General features: G+C 33.8%; 1 protein-coding gene across 4 annotated transcripts in view; it reads left to right on the top strand.

The window, feature by feature from the left end:
* The window catches only part of TENM3 (teneurin transmembrane protein 3), a 1,290,895-nt gene that overhangs the window by 48,458 nt on the left and 1,222,071 nt on the right, over positions 1 to 20,366 (top strand). For all 4 annotated transcript variants that reach the window (XM_064417780.1, XM_064417778.1, XM_064417776.1 and 1 more), the window contains exon 2: positions 1,900 to 2,016. The gene's annotated coding sequence lies outside the window, so the exon portion shown is untranslated. The remainder of the gene's footprint in view (positions 1 to 1,899; positions 2,017 to 20,366) is intronic.

A 20,366-nucleotide genomic window follows, 5' to 3' on the forward strand; every position in this document is an offset into this window, starting at 1 on the left:
AAGTAAGACCTGAAGAAATATTCAAAGAATTGTGTATAATTGTCTTACCTGAATTTCCCTGAGGGACCTGAAATTATCAAACTGTTCTTTCTACACATCTGCAAGAGATACTGAGATTGAAAAGCTTAGATTTATCACGAATAAATCAGTCGTATTTTGTCTCTTCAAAAACTGCAGCAAGCCTGAAGGGTTAGGAGGTCCTACTTTAATTTGGTAAACTGCAGTTTTGATAATTACGCATGGCATTCCTTTAAGCAAGCCAGTGAACTGTGATCCAGATAAGATTAGATTATAGGTATTATTCAAGTTTTTTGGGTTAAAAAGATGTAACATTTATTTGCAGACACTTCTTTCCATAGTGACTGGAGTTGTGGGGGAGAAGTTTAATTCTGTAAAATTCTGTACTATGTGTAATATTATTCTATGGTATTGTTGGTAGTTTTGGCTATAGAGTAGATGCTAATATTGCTGCTGTCCCAGGCTTAAAATAATCCCAATACATTTAGAAATACTAAAAAATAATAGATATTCGATTTGGTGAGAACAAGCAGAAGCACTAAGTAGGAATAATTAACAGCACAAATGGGAGATGGGGAATTCCCTCTAATGCTTCAGGGAAGAATATAGGGACAGCATATTTACCATGCCATACTGTTACATGTGTGGCCAGTTCCAGATTTTTTGCTTTCTTACACAAGTGTTTTCCTTCCTTTCAGCAGTAGCAGAACTCAAGATGTGCTAAAATGCCTGGCAGACATCTTTTGACAATTATGAAAACACTTCATTCCTCTATCACCCTTTATGAATTGGAGTCATGACAAACGTTTTTGTTTACTGGGTTAATAGTCTGTGGCAAAGGCACAAGGGATAAAGATTGCTGAAACAAGATCCACTTGATCTCTACAGATCTTTAGGAGCATAATGTGTAAGGATCCAGTAAATAACTTGGAGGCTCAAGCTAAGTTTCTAAAAGTACAAACAAAATGTACCTGGCTATTGATAATTCATTAAATTAAATATTAAAGGCATGAAAAGAAGACTGAACAAAGTTTATTCAATCTAAAAAATGGCAATAATGAAGGTTGCAATATATAAAATTTTTGAGAAAGGAGATCAGCATAATCTGATTTAGATATGACAAGAAGTTGGAGGGATTAATTTGCAGCAAAGCCTAGATGTAAAAGATAAAGTAAGAATGGTTATCTCCTGGGGTGGATTTTTTGGTGTTTTTTTTGTTTTTTTTTAATTTGGAGGGTGGTTCAGCTACTTAAAATTAGTAGTATCAGCCCTTGTTAGTATTGGTTTGGATGTGAAGATACATCTGAACCCCACCCCCTTTAAGAAATATCAAACCAGGCTGTCTTTAATGCCTTATTCCTGGCTCTTCTGCTTTCTGTAGATTTTTACCAACTATGTAAATAAAAATAAGAAGGAAGAGAAGCTGCTTCGTCTGTTTCTACTGAAAGACAAAAACTGTGAATTTAGTCTACTGTTAAATAAATGTGACTCTTTTCTTCATATATTCTGTATACTCCAGTTGTTCTACATGCTGAAGGGAAATGTGGTTGTGCTGTTTTGGACGGCTGGAGCAGTTCCCTCTGTGGTCATTATGTGTTTCCTCTCAGGCTACCAGATGGCTGTTTAGGTGTAATGATAATATCTGTTTGATTCTACTTGGCAGTCTTGAGGTTGTAGAACTCCGGAATCACTTGGGTACTACAGAATTAAATGAAGACAAAATTTAAACTTCTGTCTTCTATAATTCTATATTGATGAATAATCATATGGACTTTGCCATAAATTATTGTTCAATGTATTCTTGTTTTTTAATTTCGAATCATTTGGTTTATGTTGTTTTCTATATTTAGTTTTACTGACTCTGTACTGGTTATTTTCTAGGTGTAGCTACAGAAAGATAGAAAATTGAACACAGGAACAGAACACACTCTGGATTTTCTTCTGATGTGCAGACTACACTGACTGAAGTATTGAATCCTTTTGCAACAGCACCTTCCTGTAAGTAGGCTCAATCAGCGGGAAACAAAATTTTGTTGGGTTTCTGTGTAATTCAGTACTCCACAAGGAATATGGCTAATTTAGTATTCTGCCATAGAAACAGTTGCAAATGTTTTTATGCGCACGTAAGAAAGAACAATGTGAAGGCTCAAAGCTTGTTCTCATGTTCCTCCAGTGCCTTTTCTGAAATTCAGATTGAGGAAGGAAAGTCATGAGTCACAGGCATTATTAGATAGCTTTTGGAAATGGTAACTCTGTATACTGTAGGAGATGAAATAATGAATTTGTAAGGCAAGAAATAGAATTGTAACATGAAGGGATTATAGGGATATCTGTATTTGTTCTTATCAACTTTCTGTGTCACTAAGATAACAAGTAGTCATGGTCTCTTCCAGCTAGGGATACACAATATGAGCACTAACAGACAGCATAAACATTGTCCATGGCTGCCCTTGGCTCTGTGCCTCATAGTTATTGTCAAGGGACACAGAAATATAGTTCTGAGATGGTCAGAGTGACAGTCTAAGGATACATTGTGATTGGTAAATATGGAATATTTCTTAAATTGGATTTTATCACTACTACAAGCTGAGATATAAATCTCTTTATTGTTATGGGAAGGAATGGATATTTTCAGGTATTTTGAATTAATGAAGCATTCAGTTTTATAAAATAAGGCCTTCTATTGGCAACAGGTATTTGGATTGACATAATAGTTTTCTGGATTCAGAGTTATAAATTCCGCATGCAAAACAGTAACATTTTAGAATTATTGTGATTTATTAATTTTAAAAAATCTAAAAAATCTTATATTGGCTGATTTAATATACTTTGCCATTTTATATTGTTGAAATGTGTAGATATTTGAATTTTCCTAGACGATAAAAACACATGGTGCTGATTAGGGAATGATACATCTGTATTCCTATGATATACCAAGCTTCTTTAGAAGTTTGACTCTGAAATTAAGATGTTGATGTTAACTGGAATATTCAGTGCAAAGGAACTAAAATAGGGATCCAAAATGATGAAATAACAAATTTTACTGTATTGAGCATTTAACTTGTCATTGTCAAATGTATCAGTGTCATTTTTGCACTTTATTTTCTGTCATATCATAACATATTTGCATCTACTGAAACAGCTCTTGAATATTCAATAGTATTGTATTGTTGTTTTGTTTGATTTTTCACTTGAAGTTGACTTTTTTGTGGGGATCTAGGGAATGTGGCTTGCCATCTGTTGCTTAAATCTCTGTACATCTCTTCTGCATTGAATGGATGACCTTTGTTGCCTGGTTTCGTGATTTGGAAATAGGAAGTGATGCTTTGAGATAAGGCAGTGCAAGGTTACATTAGTGCTCATTTGTTTATCTGTGCTCATTACATTTGAACTCTCTGTCAGGAGAGGCATTTGATAAGGGAAAGGTCTCACTATGCTGTTTCTAAAACTTCTATGGAAAAGAAAGGCTGAGCAGAGGAGAGGGAGTTGCAAACTGACTGGCTGTCTATAGGGTAAGTTTAAACTGCAGTAGATGAAGGAGTAAAAAATTGCAGCTGTGTTATGGGAGAAACTTCTGTCAGAACTCAACACTTTCTCACACACTAAAAACATTCAGCTGTAGATTGTAGGTATGTCAAAAACAAGGCATCGTGAGGTTTATCATACTTCGTGGAAATTTGTGCTTCTAATGGCCACCATGAGCAGTTTGTAAACATTTTCAGCTTGGGTATTCAAAACCAGAGGAATACTGACGTATCTATGAACATGGGGAAGTGCAATTGGGAGAACTGGGGTGCAGTCAAACGAACGAAGGGTCTGCCTCTTGTTCTCAGCTTTCTATTTGGTGTTTTAGGTAAATTTGTATTATTTCAGTATGCTTTCAATGACAGAGTTGTTTTTTGGTACTAAGCATTTGTGTATAAAATAATTGAAGTTCACACAATAAACCATAGTTCAATTTACTTGAACATGTAAATTGGCTCATTTATGAGTCACTCTTGCATGACTAGTACAGCAGTATTCCACATGATAATTTAGGAAGTGTACAGTAATTGTCATATAATAATATTGAAACAGTGTGCCCAATACATTGTGTTTCTTGGACAAAAACTGATCAATTTTAAATTGTCGAATCCTATACTGCTTTCTTGTGGAATTGAAAGTATATTTATTTAAACAGCAATGACTGTGAAGCCTAGTGTGGTAAATTTGATAATTTCTTTTGTCAAAGAAGCAAATCATGAGATTAACTCGAGAGTAATTGTTAAATTTAAAGTGCAAGGTAGTGGGAACACAAAAAAGCTTTATGATGAGTTTTTGTCAATCTGTATAATTTTTCAGTTAAGCAGTCATAAATCAAGGAATATTGTATTTTTTGAGGCTCATTAAAGAGACATTATACATTAGAATAGTGAGGCAGTCAGCATAATGAAATGATGAATGCTTATAACTATCTGTATGTAAATGATGTGAGACAGATTTGCTGGTGCTACAGAGGAGAATAGCAATCTATTAGACAGTTCCCTGTAGGTGCTACTTCTGGATACAACTGACAGATGTTAAATGTAAACCTCTTCAGCAGCAAGCACTTATTAGCACTCAGTGGGGAAAAAATGGCAATATAGAATAAGACAAATAGCAGATAATGCCATTTAAATAACTTTGTTCTTATGAAGCTTTATTGCCACTATGTTATAGTCTGGAAGTTGGGTTTTTTGTTTGGCTTTTATTGAGAAAGCCTAGGTACGTAAGAGAACATTTTGGAATTTAGAAAATTGTAATTTGAAACACTTAAGAAAATTCACTCAGTATTATAACTTAATGGAAAATCTATGTATGTGCCTTTCATCAACATACTTATTTTGAAATGTTATTTGGTAAATATTTGTTGAATCATTATGTGATACATGTCAGTACTGTGTGTGTTTGCTGACTTCATCAGATTAGTTTTAATTGTTGTTTCCTTACTTTTTCTCCTTCCGTGATAAACTAGAAAACTCTAGTCTTTCAGATTTGTCATTTTAAAGGAAAAAGACCAGAAGCAGTCAATGAAACATGATTAGCAATAGCAAATTCTTCTAGGACATCTTATGATTTCATTTCCAGGCTATTTGTCTCAGTCCTAGCCTGAAATGCTACTCCTGGAAGTATAAAATATTAATCTGTGTGAGATTCACAATAATACAACTCTTCAACAGAGACCAGCATTAAAGTAGTTCAGGAAACTATCAAAACCACTTGATTTATTTCTAATCCTACTTTGTAATAGATTAGGTTAGGGAGTTATATTTCTTTAAAGTATGAATCTAGCCACATGAATTGATTTTTCAAATTGTCAAAGCTTACTTTAAAGCTTTTTATTTTTTGAGATAGCCTGTCGTTAATGAATTTTTTTCTAGCTGCCAGCCAAGCTGCTGCTTTAAAGGGTAGAGATTAAGCCAACACTGTGTGATGCAATGTCTGCATGTTTAAATGGCCAGATGTCTTTTAGTATTATGAAATCTCTGACACTGTGTGTGCTTTTTCCTTGTTATCTTTTGTCAGCTGTTTAACACTACCTTGTGTTGCTTGCACTAAATCTTTTTGGAATTTAGTGTTTCACTGCACCACTGCGGATTTGTAATCCCCTTTCATGGTGTTAAATTATTGGCCACATATGCACTGTGTCTAACTTAGTGGGCATATTTATTGTTCCCAGGCTACTGTGCTTGCTAATTTGTTTCTTTATTGCTTTGCATTGAATTAGGGAATAATCTCCCTCTCTTTCCTGAGTTCTTAAGGGAATATATTCCCTTGTACTTTTTGTTCTTAGTTCTCACTGTCACAAAATAAATCTGGATTATTTTCTTCATGTAGATAGATATCAGTGTATGTTCACATCTAACAGCTCAGTTTCAATAATGTTGAATGTGAATATCATCTCAGTGGGGAAAGGAGACTAAATACATTTTATCAGAGAATTTAAGCAATGCTCCATGACTGCAATGGAATTCTCATATAGCCAGAATTTGGAAGTAAGGAGGAGCTCATAAGTCTAGGAAATGCATTATAATCCTATTAACCTATGTTCATTAAATGATGAAGGGCTTAAAACTGTTGCTGAATTTTATCTCCTTCTCTTTGTAACAGCAAAGTTGCAAACATTTATATTAGAAAGAAGAGCTTTCTATTCATTTCCTGGCTTAAGCTTTGCTCCCTTTTCTTTGCTTCTTCTGCTCTCAGCTGTGTAATAATCCCTCTTATGTCAGATGCCACAAGCATTTTCAAAACTGTCTTGACTATCTTGTTGAGCCAATCTCTGAAACATTTTGAAAAAAGTGAAAACATCTAACATGTACCTTCACATGACAGATAACAAAATTGGGCTGTGTGCTATATCTTAAAAAAAAAAACCCAAAGCAAAAAGACAACAATATGTGTTCTATAGAAATCTCCTAAAATTATATCTGTTTGAACATTTTATACCTGAAAATATAAGAAAGGATTTTTTTCTTCAATCCTTTGAAGTTTCTGTGTTGCAAAACAAAGTAACTGAGATCAGAGATTACTCCATCTGGAATTCAGTTGTCCATTCCTCTGGGGTTAGTTCTACATGATCCAGTATGTTTCTATATGATGGGTGTAAATAACTAGCAAATGAGTCGTTTATGATGTTTCTGATAGCTGCACTTATTTGATGAGTCAAGGCTTACAAGTTATTCACTAGCTTTAAGAATACACTTAATATGCATATACGACTGTAGACTTTATATAACTATAGTCCCTAAATATATGCAAAGTATACACAGTTTATGTAGTCTTGTAAATGTAGACTAAATATGCAATATATAAATAAGTTTTTAATGCATTTTTACTTTTAGGAAAACAGCTACAGGTTAATAATGTACTGTATAATGTATTTTCTTCGAGTAGTTTGAAAAAATTGCTTTGAAATGTCTTGCCAAACTTTCTTAACTAATAAGAAAGCATACCGAAATGTGTTTCATGGTCTCATTACTTCTGTTTAGACTATAATAAATAATAAATTTAGTACAATGACATTTGTGTAAACTGCTGAGGAATGATGCATTTTTCATTACATACTATGTCAAATCACCAAAGAAAATCCATATCACTGAAAACTAATTTGAAAATACATGTATATGTTACGTTGAGGTTTATTGCACTGTCATTGCATTTTAAAATCAATTTGCTTCTCTTCTCCTTCTCTACTTCTACATCAATTTGCTTCTAGTATTTCTACGGGAGTACTTGAATAATTTTTGACGAAGCTTAACATTAGATATCACTAGCATTATTTCTTTATAATCAGTTAAATCTGAGTGGCAATCTACAAATGGAAGTCTAATTTTAAATCTAATGCTTTAGTCAGTTGTATTTAACTGAATTTGTGACTTTACTAATTGCAAAAGGATTGAAATTGCTTGGATGTTGTTTCTTTTACTCAAATACCTTTGCAGAATGTAATAAAGAAGTGCTATGATGCTTGTCCAACTATTTCAGCTATTTCTTTTTTAGAATTGAATAATATGTTTAAATGATATTGAATGACACTTGTATGAGCTGAGTTCTGCTATGTAAGCATGCCAGGGGAGTACAAAATGAAAATATAAACCTGTGATATAATATTTCCTTAGTACCTATTTCATGTAATCAAACAACTAAATTTGTGATGAATTCTAGTAGCAGTATTTTAAAATAAGTAATATTTGGGTTAACTGAACATCTTCAAACAAGATGTTTGTGGATTTGTGAAACAAAAATCAAAAGAATCTTATGAGCCCATTCCTTGAGAGTTGGTCTTTCCAGCTTTTTCAAAAAACATTCTGATTTTTACTTGGAAGAGAGCATTCTGACTGGACCAAAAAGCCGTTGTTCACAACTAGTCTCAAAATAAAGAATATTAGTGCTCATCTGGGAAAAGGAAAAGTATATTTTTAGGCAACCTGTTATATCAGGTAACTTTTGTTTATTTCTTTCTATTAAATATTGCTAAATTCTACAAATACAGAAAATATAAGTCTATGTATAGATAAGCTTACACGTAATGTCTTTGTTGGGGGTTTAGCTTCTAGTTTTCTGGGTTAAACTGAAAAAAACCCCACAAATACATATTCAGCAAAAGATCCCAGTCATGCCAATTTATCCAGCTGAAGGGAGACCTACAATTTACACATCAGAACCAAAGAATATTCTGAGTTGGGAAGGACCCACAAGGATCATCTAGTCCAACTTTAAGTGAATGGTTCATACAGGGGTCAAACCCACAACCTTGTCATTATCAGCACCATGCTCTAGTTTTCCTTAAATAGAGAACTGAAATCTTCAGTCCTTCCAACATAAAAGCATAGTTTCATGCTAACAATGGAAGGAGACTCAATGATTGGTTGCTTCACTGATGTTTTTAAAATTTGATAGCCCAGCAGCAGGAGCCACTGTATATTATCATTGCCTCACATTTGTCAGGCTGTACTTTGTCTTTTTAACAGTGAGGACACCGTTTTAGAACTTCATTGCCAAGAGATGTCAGTTAAGGCAAGACTATGGAAAAACATGCATATGGAAATGAGTGGCAGTTTTATCTTAAGACTTTTCAAGATTTCAAGAATAGAGCGTATATATAAACAGTCTTAAAGGAGTCTTTTGTTTTTCTGTTTTGAGATGTGGAAGAATTTTTAGCATAACAATTAAGTAGACAGACATAAAGATTTATGAGTAGTACTGAAAATGGTGTGGACTAAGCAACTGGATTGCATGTGTTCTGGGTTTCTTCCTTATCCTTTGTAAAATGTTGACATTCATAACTGAGACTGAAGGTGAAGAATTGTGGGGAAGAAATGAACTAAAATTGTAACTAAATGCAAGAAAACAGTAGAAAAGAATAAACAATGGGGAGAGTGTGACTTTGGACACGAGTGAAGAGGATGAGATGAAAGGTTGCTCGAAACAGAGAAAGATAATGAGAACTTTCTTTCCCATCTTAATTTTAGACACTGCCATAACCTGAGGCAAATTGTTTGACATTGCAAAGCAGAAGCAATTATCTGTTTTACTGAAGCGATTTTCACCTGAAAGGAATGGAAATTAGGAAATGAAAAGATGAAAAAAATGGTGTAGGAATGCTGTACAAGTGCGTGTGTATTGAATATCTAGTAAATCCAGATGAGATGCATCATTTGGTAGTAGCAAAACAAACATAAATATTAGTTCTCTAAAAATGTCTTCAAATATAATTAAATATATAGATGTATATATTTTGCATCCTTTTATATGTATCTCTATACACATCCATTTTCATAGTTTTGTATGCACACATCATTAGTAACTGAGTTTTATTGCCTACCTTCCTATTCTTGTGAATTTTAATCAAGTTTTTCACTTCACAATTGCATTTTATCATTATATTTGAGTGATAAACCTGCACTAGGTTTCCTTCATTCTTCTTCCATTGCAATGGAAGTGCTTGCACAGTTGCCCAAAATACATTGCATTTCCCCCCTCTTATCAGCTGCACGACACCAAGCTATATTTAATACATGCATGGGGTTTAACTTTTTGAAATTAATTTAAGAGATAGACAAGATGGAAAGAAAAGATAGATTAAAATTAAAAAATGACATTTTAATTTCTGAAAGGAATATTTTTTTTTACTTCTTGCAATATGAAAGAGATTGCATAACCTCTCTAAGGAAAAGCAGTTTTAGATTCAAAGGAGTCTGGAATAAGTGTTTGACCTGATCTTGCTGATAAACATTTCATTTTTAGTAGATATATTTCTATAGTATTTGACTGAAGAAAACAGGCTTCTCTCTTATTCTGAGAGGATTTGATTCTTTATTTAACCAACAGCACCTTTTCCTCATTTTCCTGTTAATCTGTCTTTATCTCCACCCTAGTTTTCTTGCTTTTACCCTCTGATTCCCTCTCTGATCCTGCTGCTGGGGGTGAGTGAGGGCTGTGTGGTACTTGATTGCTGGCTGGGGTTCAGCCGCCACAGGAGGGAAAGCCAGATAAAAGGACTAACATTTCCATAACTGATCTTAAGAGTGAACTTATTTTTTGGCTGAGTTGAAAACATACTGTGTGTAAAAGACGCAAGACCATAATAAGCAATAACTTGAAGTTTATAGAGTAAACAAACATGCAAAAGCTGTTAAGGCAATGGAATTTTACAGATGTTAAACTGGATAAGGTGTTTTCTTTAGTATGCTCTATATGAAACACTAACATAAATAAATTTCATGCTGAAAAATTTCATACAGTACATAGGCATGTTTGTGTGTCTGTATAGATTTAAAATTTAACTTCCTGTGTTGAGATAGTGAAGTGGGGAATTGCATTATTGCTATCATAACACCAAGAATAATTTGACCACACAAGCATTTGCATTTGTTTTGATTTCTGGAAGAGAAGATAAAAAAATGTGAAAGATAATTATGCAAAATCTCACTTTAAATAAAAACATCTTGGTTGCGTTTTCTACATAAATGCTTGTTATCTTCATTAAACTTAGCTTCAGTCCCACAAACATGTAGAGATGTAGAGACTGAATATTTTTGATTTTGTTTTGGATCATAGCTGGTTTTTATAAGCTACTTTGATAACTCTGACACTTCCTATCTTTTCAAGCATTTTTTTCAGTTTGTAACAGCAAGATGGAAGCTGTCATCTTATGTTGATGCTAAGATTTTTAATAAAGGACCTAAGCAATCCTTTGGCACAGTCCTGTGTGTCTCTCTAGAAGGATAATTATCACATTCACATTACTTTCTGGTGACCTCAGTATGGTCATACACACACATACACGTATATGCACACTGAGATATGAGAGTGTGATATGAAGACATTTGCATGTAGATACCATTTATGTTTTTAATTGAGAAGAGAAAGAACACCTAAATGCAAAATTAATGTTACATCTCCAGCTAATAATGAGATTACTGGTGGAATAATGTTTTTATTGTATTTGTTTTGGGTTTATTTTCCCATATTTTTTCTTACCAAATCTAATTAAAATTTAATTCTAATTTCATTAGGGCCTGTTCTCTTGAAAATGTACCTGATTACCTAACATTTTCTTAGAATTCAGAAGAATTTTAGGAAAATGTTAGGTAATCAGGTACATTTTCAAGTGTTCTTGGAACAGCAATTCAATAACAGAGCAATACAACATATACCACACATCAGCTCATTAAGGGAGATACTAATACAACTACTCACTCCATTTGCCTTAGCACACCCATAAAATTTTTATAAGTTCTGTTGCTCTACAATGGTGTGTTTAAAGATTCCAGTCTATGTCAATTTCATTGTTTTCCCTTGAGTATAACGCTTAGAAAAACTCATCTTGAAGTCCCTGCCAAAATTTACCATTTATAGACAGGGGTTTCTTAGTTCTTTTTTTCTGCTCTCTTTGTCCTGCACTTTGAATTTTCAGTATTTTCCATAGTTTTGAAGGATTTTGTATAAAGCTATTCTTCTTTAGAAATAGAAAGCCTTAAATTGTTAAAATGCCTCCAAATGCTGCATATTTTAAATTGTAACAGAAAATGTCAAACAAATACTGAATCTTTGAACGGTTACCAAATTTATTTAAATATAAAAAATTCTCTACAGTTGCACTGCAGAATTCTTTGGCTAGTGATGCCTTACCAGAATGTAGCTTTCTTTTCTGCTTGATGATTATGCGGGCAAGAGAATGGACCAAATTAATTACTAAAATTCCCTCTAGGCCTATTTTCTATGGTTCATTTTTCAGGTTCTTTTCAGGCAATAATATAACTGTTAAGTTTTAGATTTTTGCAACTAAGTGGTACTTTCTGATTGTAAAAATGGTTGAATTTAATATAGATGGATCAAGCACGTGTATTTTATTAGGGAATATATGCTGTTGTAGGGAAATTTACATTATATTATTATAAAGGATATATTAATCAAATCAAAAATAACATTAATTTCAAGGTCCTATAAGACCTCTTAGAAACAGGAGTTTTTGTCTTAATGGTTTGGAAATGTTATAACCTGAAGAGTAATAGGGTTAGAAGGTTTATATGGGGTAAGCACGTGCTAAGATCCTACTGACAGTGATAAATTCAATGGTTTAACAATTGTATTGAAACACTACTTACTCAAGTATTTTCAAAAATTTATTTTGCTTTGAGATTCAATTGTTTTTATGTTTAAAATATATTAAATGGTTTTTTAATTATAATAAGTGACAGCTGTTGATTTGTCAGCATTAATTATTAATCTGGTAATATAGATGCAACTTTTCCAAGTAAGAGATTGGAAGATCTATATATAATTTGAACTTACATGTAATGAATTTCTACTCCTTTACCATAGTTAAAAGATTTCACATTGTTCTTCCTCATATTTTGTCAAAATAAGTCATACATGGCCTTGCCCACACTCAGAGCTGTACTGAATGTTAACAGAACAAATCTGAAAACCCAGTTTCTGTGCTTGTAGCCCTTAGAAAATTTCAAGTAAAAAGGGAGGTTATCAGTTATTTGCAGTGATTCCTTTTTGACAGAAATTAACCGTAGTTAAAATGTAGCCAAGAAATACATAGATTTTATAATTTATTTTTCTGACATCTTAAGGATTCAGATTCATTGAAAATCCCACAGTGTGTGTGGAATCAGAGTTTTACAAATTAATTGCCAGGCAGGACATTTTGGTATACAAGACCAAGAGTGTGACAATAGTAATGGTTGGCCTATTGGCTTTTGTCTGCTTGTAGATAATAGGACTAAAATCAAATTGTATTTACCAGATTTGCCATTTTTATTTTTTCCTCAGCTGAAATTTCAAATCTGTTTTGTTTCTTGAGCTCTTCAAATACTTCCTTTGTTTTCTTCCTAGAATTAAATTTTCCTGCAACAAAGAGTTTAAATAAAAAAAAAAAGTCCTTGGATGTCTTAATTTAAATGATGCAAATAATTGATTACCAAGAATAAGATTTCAGATACTTTGAGATACTAAATGAATCTGATTACAAGTATTAGCAAAATTTCATAAAATAAAATTTTTCATTTTACTTCTATAAAGCTAACCTTGAAGACACAAAGGGATGCAATATCTTTCTAAACTGGCAGGGTTAAACCAAGAATTTTCCTCTTTGGAGAGAATTGGAAATGCATCAAGAATTAAGCAGGAAAAAATAAAAAAATTAAATGCTTGGTATAGACCAAGAAATTAGTCCTTTTGCCCTTTTCAAAAACTTTCCTTGCAAGTACCTATATTGAAAGATTTGAATTTTCCTATTTTTTCAAGCAACAGGCATTAAAATATTTGTTTGGGGCATGAGTCATTGCAGTCATGATGCACATTAGTTTGGTAGCTGGAAGAGACAGTAGTTTACATCAGTCCTAACTACTAGTTTATTGTAAGGAACCCAGATATTTCTAATTGCAAAATTAGGATCATCATGATAGTTTTGATTCTGTATATTGATGGCTAACTACCACCTGCAGGAAAAGTTGAGTGTTAGATTTTAGAGACTTTCCTATAACAGATACTTTATTTCTGATGATGTGGTACTTACAAGTCAGATTCTGTGGCCTATCCATGATGATTCTTAATACAGCCAATAAGGGAGAACAAAATAAAGTGCATTACCCTCTCTGAGAAATACAACAGAGCTCCTTAAACCCTGCCCATCTTCTAAAGGGAGCTTCTGTTACCTGATTACTCAGACTTCATTTTCTAGTTGAAATATATCACGTCTCCTTGTGTGAATAAGATCAGGTAACTCTCTCTTTAGGGAACTTCTTCCAGCACAATGGAGTCTTGTGATCTTCTCTGTGTGCCTGAGGAGGAAATGAAGGTTTAATGACAAGCAATTCCATCTTCAGGCTGCTCTTTATTATCTGTCACTTTCTTGTCACTTCATATTAAATGATGACAGTTTAGGTGCAGTGCTGTTACTCTGTTTTTGAACGAGTTTCTCAGAAAGAATGTTTGATATTTGAATAATCAAAGAAAAGTTCTCCAGCACCTTTTTTCTTAGAGTCTGTGTGACTTTCATGTGAGGTGACCCAGTCTTCGATACTATGTTCGATCAAAAAACATAATTCTTTTGAACTTCTGCGATGAAAAAAAAAAAAAGATTTTTTTTCTTCCTATGCATTTATCTAGTGTCTTAAGTAAATATTGTTTATGCTTCTTTACAAGCTGATAGAGCAGAGAAATAAAATGTAAGATCTTCATAACGTTTTATCTATACTATTTGGGGGTAATTAAATGAGAGGCAAAAGAGAAAAATTTTAGTATCTTAAAACCAGTCTTTTTATTCTGTGTATGCCGTTTTAATCATGCAAAGCACATTATAATTACATATGATTTATAGGTGTATAGGCAGTTTGTATAATTGGATGGCTGCCTGTTTTCCACAGGCAGGATGAGAAATATGATTTTAAAGTCTAGACACTGCTGCTTAAAAAGCAGAACCATAGTTGACCTCTCTGGGTGTAAGTAATTAGGAAATTAGCTACTAAAGGGTCTTTCAGATATGGTGGCTGGTCTACATGTATCTTCACTTTTCCTCACTTTCTTGGTCAGGGGAGTTGACCTCTCATCTGGACTCTAAAGAAATTCTGTATCGGTTTCTTGTTTTTTCTTAAAACTGGAAATTTTAGTATAAATACATTTTTTCATGTGTATGTTTGTATTTTCTACCACTATGAATTTGTAATCTCAAAACAAAATATAACTAAATATAAGCCAATGTAACCTAATGCCACATCATGCAGCTATTCAGTAAGTAATACATGTTGCTAGGATGGAAACAGATGTTACTCCACTTGGAATGTACTTGCAATAACAATTCTTGTAATGTGGAGCCTTAAGGAGTGCACAGCAACATTTCTGTGGCTGACCATCAAAACTCCAGTGCATCTTTTGTAGGCAGTGGGAATTTTGCTGGCAGTTTTTATGTTCTGGTTATGCACCTGCTGCCAACAGTCTCTGAACGTGGCAGTTTGCAGTGTTGGTTACAGAATGACCAAGGTTAAGAGGTTTTGGTAGTAAGACCTTGAGGTCTTGGGGTGGCCCCACTCCTCATGTAGCTGGAGGGCTTTCCTGCTTGCTCTCAGGAAGAATATACATTCTTGCTGAGCTTAGGTGCAGGATAAGATTTTTATATTTAATGGTTCAGCATGCAGTAGTTACTCTTTACCTGGAAGATTCAGACTGCAATTCAGTCCCTTTTTTATTAGTCAAAGAATGTGTTTCTAATGTACCGTTAGTTAGCCCAGGGAGCTATATCCAGAAAATAGATGGATTCATTTCAGGAAATTAAATTCAAGAAAGTTTAAAGGTAGCTGAGATGTCTCAATAATACATTTGAAGTATGTGGTGTATGTGTGCCTATGTGTGTGTGTGTATATATATATATATATGTATAAATGGTTTTAGTTATCCAAAATGATTATAAAATAGAAGAGTTAACAACGCATTTTTGTTGTAGTGCCATGAACGTTGTTCAGAGATAATACTCAGCAAAGCTTAATAAATGCCATTTGGAACAGAAAATATCATGGATACACTAAATGAGTGTATTCTGTTCTTGGCTAGAATAACAATACTTCATAGAGAACATTGCAGGATATTAAACCAACAGATAGTTGCTTAGAAAAAAAAATATTTTTTTATATGCATACATGTCTATAATTAGTATTATGTATTTAGTATTTCCAATAAAAATTAGTTTTCTGGTGCACTGAAATGTCTAAACAGTAATCCAAAAGCATCAAAGAGGCTCAAAAGTGCCCCACAAAATTGTAAGAAATGAAAATGGAGGTCCTGAGTCAGTTGACACATTAATGCATCTATAAATAATGTACGCATACTGGATTATAAAGCTGTATTGTTGCAAATAGTGATTGTATTAAAAAAACAAAAACAAACTACATGATGACATGCAAAGAATACCTAAAATGTGTGTAATTATCCAGATTTTTACCTGTAATAATTACAACTCAGTAAAGAATTATTTTTTTTACCAGAACTACATTTTCTTTTGTAATGATTAATGAAGTTCTGGTTTAAAAGTAATTTTTTAAGACAGAAAACTCCTGTAGCTCCAAGGATAAACAGTAAATAATAATAATGAGGTAATCCAAGTCTTAGCCAGCTAATAACCTATTGCCATAATTTTTTTAAATAAATTATCTACTAATCTGTTATAAGGATCAGTGGATATTTATATTTGGTCTTCATTTCCTAAAGTTTGGTATAACTCAGTGTATTTTGAGTTTAGGTGGACCGAGTAAAGTAGTTAAATCAGCATATCTCTTTGTCATTTCACCTTTTTTTTTTTTTTTTTTTTTTTTAGTTCTAGCCAAATACTTGCTTTAGTCACATAGAAGTATGTAGGTACCTACTGGAGATTTAGGCATCATGTTTCTCAGTTTTAGAGAAACATTTGCTGAAAATGGGTTGAGGTTGGGAGGGACCTTTTGAGGTCTTCTGATCCAACACCCTGTTTAAGTAGAGGCCCACAGAGCTGGATGCCCAGGGCTGAGGCCAGATGACTTTTGAATATCTCCAAGGATGGGGACTGTGGGCAGTGTCTGTGCTTGATCACCCTCACAGAGTGGAAATCTTTGCTCTTGTTCAGAGGAAATCCCCTGTGTTTCAGTTTGTGTCCTTTTTCTTTTTCTCCTGTCACTTAGCGCCATTGAGGAGAGACTGTCCTCTCTGCACCCTCCCTTCAGGCATTTATATATGTTGAGTCTTCTGACCTTTCTTTTGCATTATACAGTGCCGTGTATTCCAGAATATACTGACAAATTTCTGCTCAAAAAGAACATGGGAATGCTGTGTCTGTCTTTAACGTTGAATTGTTCTCAGCATTGCTAAAATGCTTTCCTGGCTTTACACGTTTCAGATGATTTAGCTTGTGATATTAAAATTGTGGGGTTTATGCTGAAATAATCAATGACAAGTATTAATTTTCTAAGTATAATTCATCATATCAAACTTCTAAATCACTCCTATAATGTTCAAAGTCTTACTGTGCCTCTCTTGTTTTTAAAAACTTTCTCTAATATATAGGAAACACATTTGAATTTAAAAGTGGATTGGCTAAAAATTAATTCCCAAATATATTTCAACCTATCTAGGTAATTTAATTTTCTAATAAAAATTCCTTTAAATTTAGTACATAAGTCAGTTATTTGTGGTTCTGTTATTTTGGCTTTTCATTATCTCTTCATCACAGTGGCTCAAGAATTTAGATGCTTCAAAGACTGCTTAAAATTCTAATCTTGCTGTAGTCCTTTCAGGCATTTGCTGAGGTCAAAATTCTATGCAAGCCAAGGTGGTTGGTCATGCCTGTGTGCTTAATAAATACCACATGACAGTGAAGTAACTGACATCATTAAAAGTTGTGCTTGATTACCTGGTGCAGATGACCCTCAGTTTACAGCTGAGTGGGAAAGCAGCTATCAGCATGAGAAAAAAGGGGTAACCTGACCTCATCAGTTTTGAGTTATAATAAAAAGGTCAAATGAATCTGTTTTTATAACCCTTCAAAAAATATGTAACCCCAGAAATTTCAGCCTAATATTTAAAGAAGTGGGGTTTAACAAATGCTCTTCCCATTCCATCTAACAATTTTTTGAGCCTCTTCAAAAATCTGTCACAATGAAATAGATTTCTTAAAATTGTTGTGTTCCTTTAGGTTTCAGAAAGTTAATGGCTGAATAGAAAGTTTGGCCAGATATCTGAATCTGACATTCACACCACCTACAGTCCAATTTTATTTCAGAGCAGCTTGGGCTGACTGCCTTGTGGCATTTGGAATGTGTTTAGTGCTGTTCTCCAGCACCATTTCGAGTTTAATTTCATCCTAAAGGATTTGAGTTCACCAAGACTTTTCTGTCAAGGAAAGCAAAGTGTAAGAATTAACAATGATAAGGAGACAAACTACAAAAATCTACTCCCACTCAAAATTAAAATGCCAATGTGGAAGCATGTTAAATATTTTAGATTATTATGAGGCAATTTATTTGTGTGTATGAGATACTGAGGGCCTGGGGTATAGTGAGATGTGTGGCATAAGCAGTAAAAACAGATTTGGGGGTAGCAAATGATAAAGAGTACTTTGTGCACAACCTGAAGGAAAGGACAGAGTACCAAGTGACAAGGAAAGGATGCTTAGAACACAGGAATGCATGGAGTAGGCTCTTCATGGGCAGTCTCCCAAACCATTGGGAGTCACTTTATAAGCATGTCAGTCATGCTGCTATCCTGGATGACCGTGGGTTTACCTTTTATATACATTCATTCTGTCTATCAATGTTCCATCTGTTATAGTCAGAGAGATACCCCAATCTTCTTATTGCCACAAAAAAAATGAAACTTGAATATTAAACTTCTTTCTATTTATTGTGAACACTCTGTGGTAACTGCAGAGCACAGAAGCAGTAATTGCAAAAGTTATTTCCTGGTTTTAATTATAGACAGCATTTGAAAAACTTGCACATTTTATTTTGGAAAATACTGGTGAAACTGAACTCTAGGTGTTGTATTGATTCTGATTTAACATGCAGTAAATTTAAGTTGTCCTAGTTAACATTCTGTAAGAAAGAAAGGAAAAGAATGCATTTGAAACAGTAATAATGTTTTATGATGTTAATTACTTGTGTATGTTCAAATCCTACTAATATTTAAGAGAATTGTATATACCTTCAGGCCTTCCAAGGCAATGTCAAACGTCAGCATTAGAAAAGTAGCAAATTCATTATCTTTTTCTAGAAGTCTGAAAATTGTCATCCTCTCATCAAATGATTTCTAAATCTTTTGACCTGTCCTGCTTTTATTAACTCTAAATGTGGAAATATGTGGTGGCCTGTTTATGCAGATTGCCAGCTATGTTTGTTTTGAAATAGAGGTACAAATGAGTACATATACTATCAGCTTTTGTGCAAGAAATAATTTCTAACATACCTTTTAAGTTTGTTAGATAAGTCCTGTGACTTTCTGAACCTGTACATTTCTTTTCATTGTGGATTTAGTGATTACTGGAGGCGTAACTTTGCTGATTTGTTGGTGACAGTGACTATTGCTACTGAGTTAAGGAACAGGTTTTAGAATGTATGAATAGTAGGTGAATGCTTTGGTTTTGACCCAATATTTAATTATTGTCAAGATCCAACAATACAGTCATGATCTTTTGCAGCCATGGTGACTTGTAGATCTCATTCTATCATGTCACATCACGTGGTGGTTTTTTGAACTGATATGATTCTCTTTCTTTTTTTCTTTCCCAAAAGAGTTGTGAGTACTTTTTGAAACACATTCAACACAGATTTTGCTGTTCATTTATTCATGCAAGTATGTTTCCATGGAGACAGTGCTGATTTCTGCTGCAGTTCTAGACAGTCATTTATCTGTAGATCAACAAGACAAATCAACTTCTCTGCATGTTGTGACAGTCCTAAGGCGATTAGTTCTCAGGCTGTATCTAAAGTTTTTTCCCATGTTTGCATTTTCACAGAGGCATAGTGTACTTCTCCTTGAAGAAAAGCACAAAATCACTTGCATCTTACGAATTTAGGCACATGATTTGAGTGCAGTAACACATAGATTAATGTTAAGGAATGTTGGAGTACATCTGGTGAATGACCCTGATCCCATATTGGCACAGAGACCTGAGGGCATACTGTTTTCTTTCCCTTGCTTGATCTTTCCCTGACATCACAGTGAAAACAAACCTGCCTCGCTCCCAGCAGGTGCCATGCTTTGGACCAAGGTGGTGATGTTTGCTGCAGTCAGAACTTGGCCTGTGGCTGTAAGCACATTGTTTAAGATTTTCATCACAGGTGACTCCTGGCCCTCAGGAGTGAAAAAGTGAGCCATGCTGCTCAATATTCTCAAGAGCATATTGACCACTCCAATTGCACTGCAGTTTATCAATATCATGCTTTGTGGTGCGCTGCCAAAAATTTGTATCACTTGACGTAAGCCTTGTGGAGGGTGTTTGAGGATACAAAGCCTGCAGAAGTAGCATTGGAGTATGGAGGATGTTACAAATAGGTGACTACTGATCTGTTCAGAAAAATGATCTGAGAGACATGCTGATGTAGCTTAGATTAGGATCATACGATTCTTGTGTGTTCAGTAAAGTTCCTTTAACACTATGGAGGGATTTATATTCTGTTTTATCAGTATATGAGAAAATAGATACAATATTTTGACTAAGTAATTTTAGTAACTATTTTCTATTAAGAGTTAAGTATACATAAATTAATAAATGTAGCTGTAGTTTTATTTAAATGGGAAAAATATATCTCAGTGAAATTAAATCTGGACATCAAAAGACTAAACACAGAACTGTA

This window comes from Passer domesticus, chromosome 4, assembly GCF_036417665.1.
Source record: "Passer domesticus isolate bPasDom1 chromosome 4, bPasDom1.hap1, whole genome shotgun sequence".
Lineage (NCBI taxonomy): Eukaryota > Metazoa > Chordata > Aves > Passeriformes > Passeridae > Passer > Passer domesticus.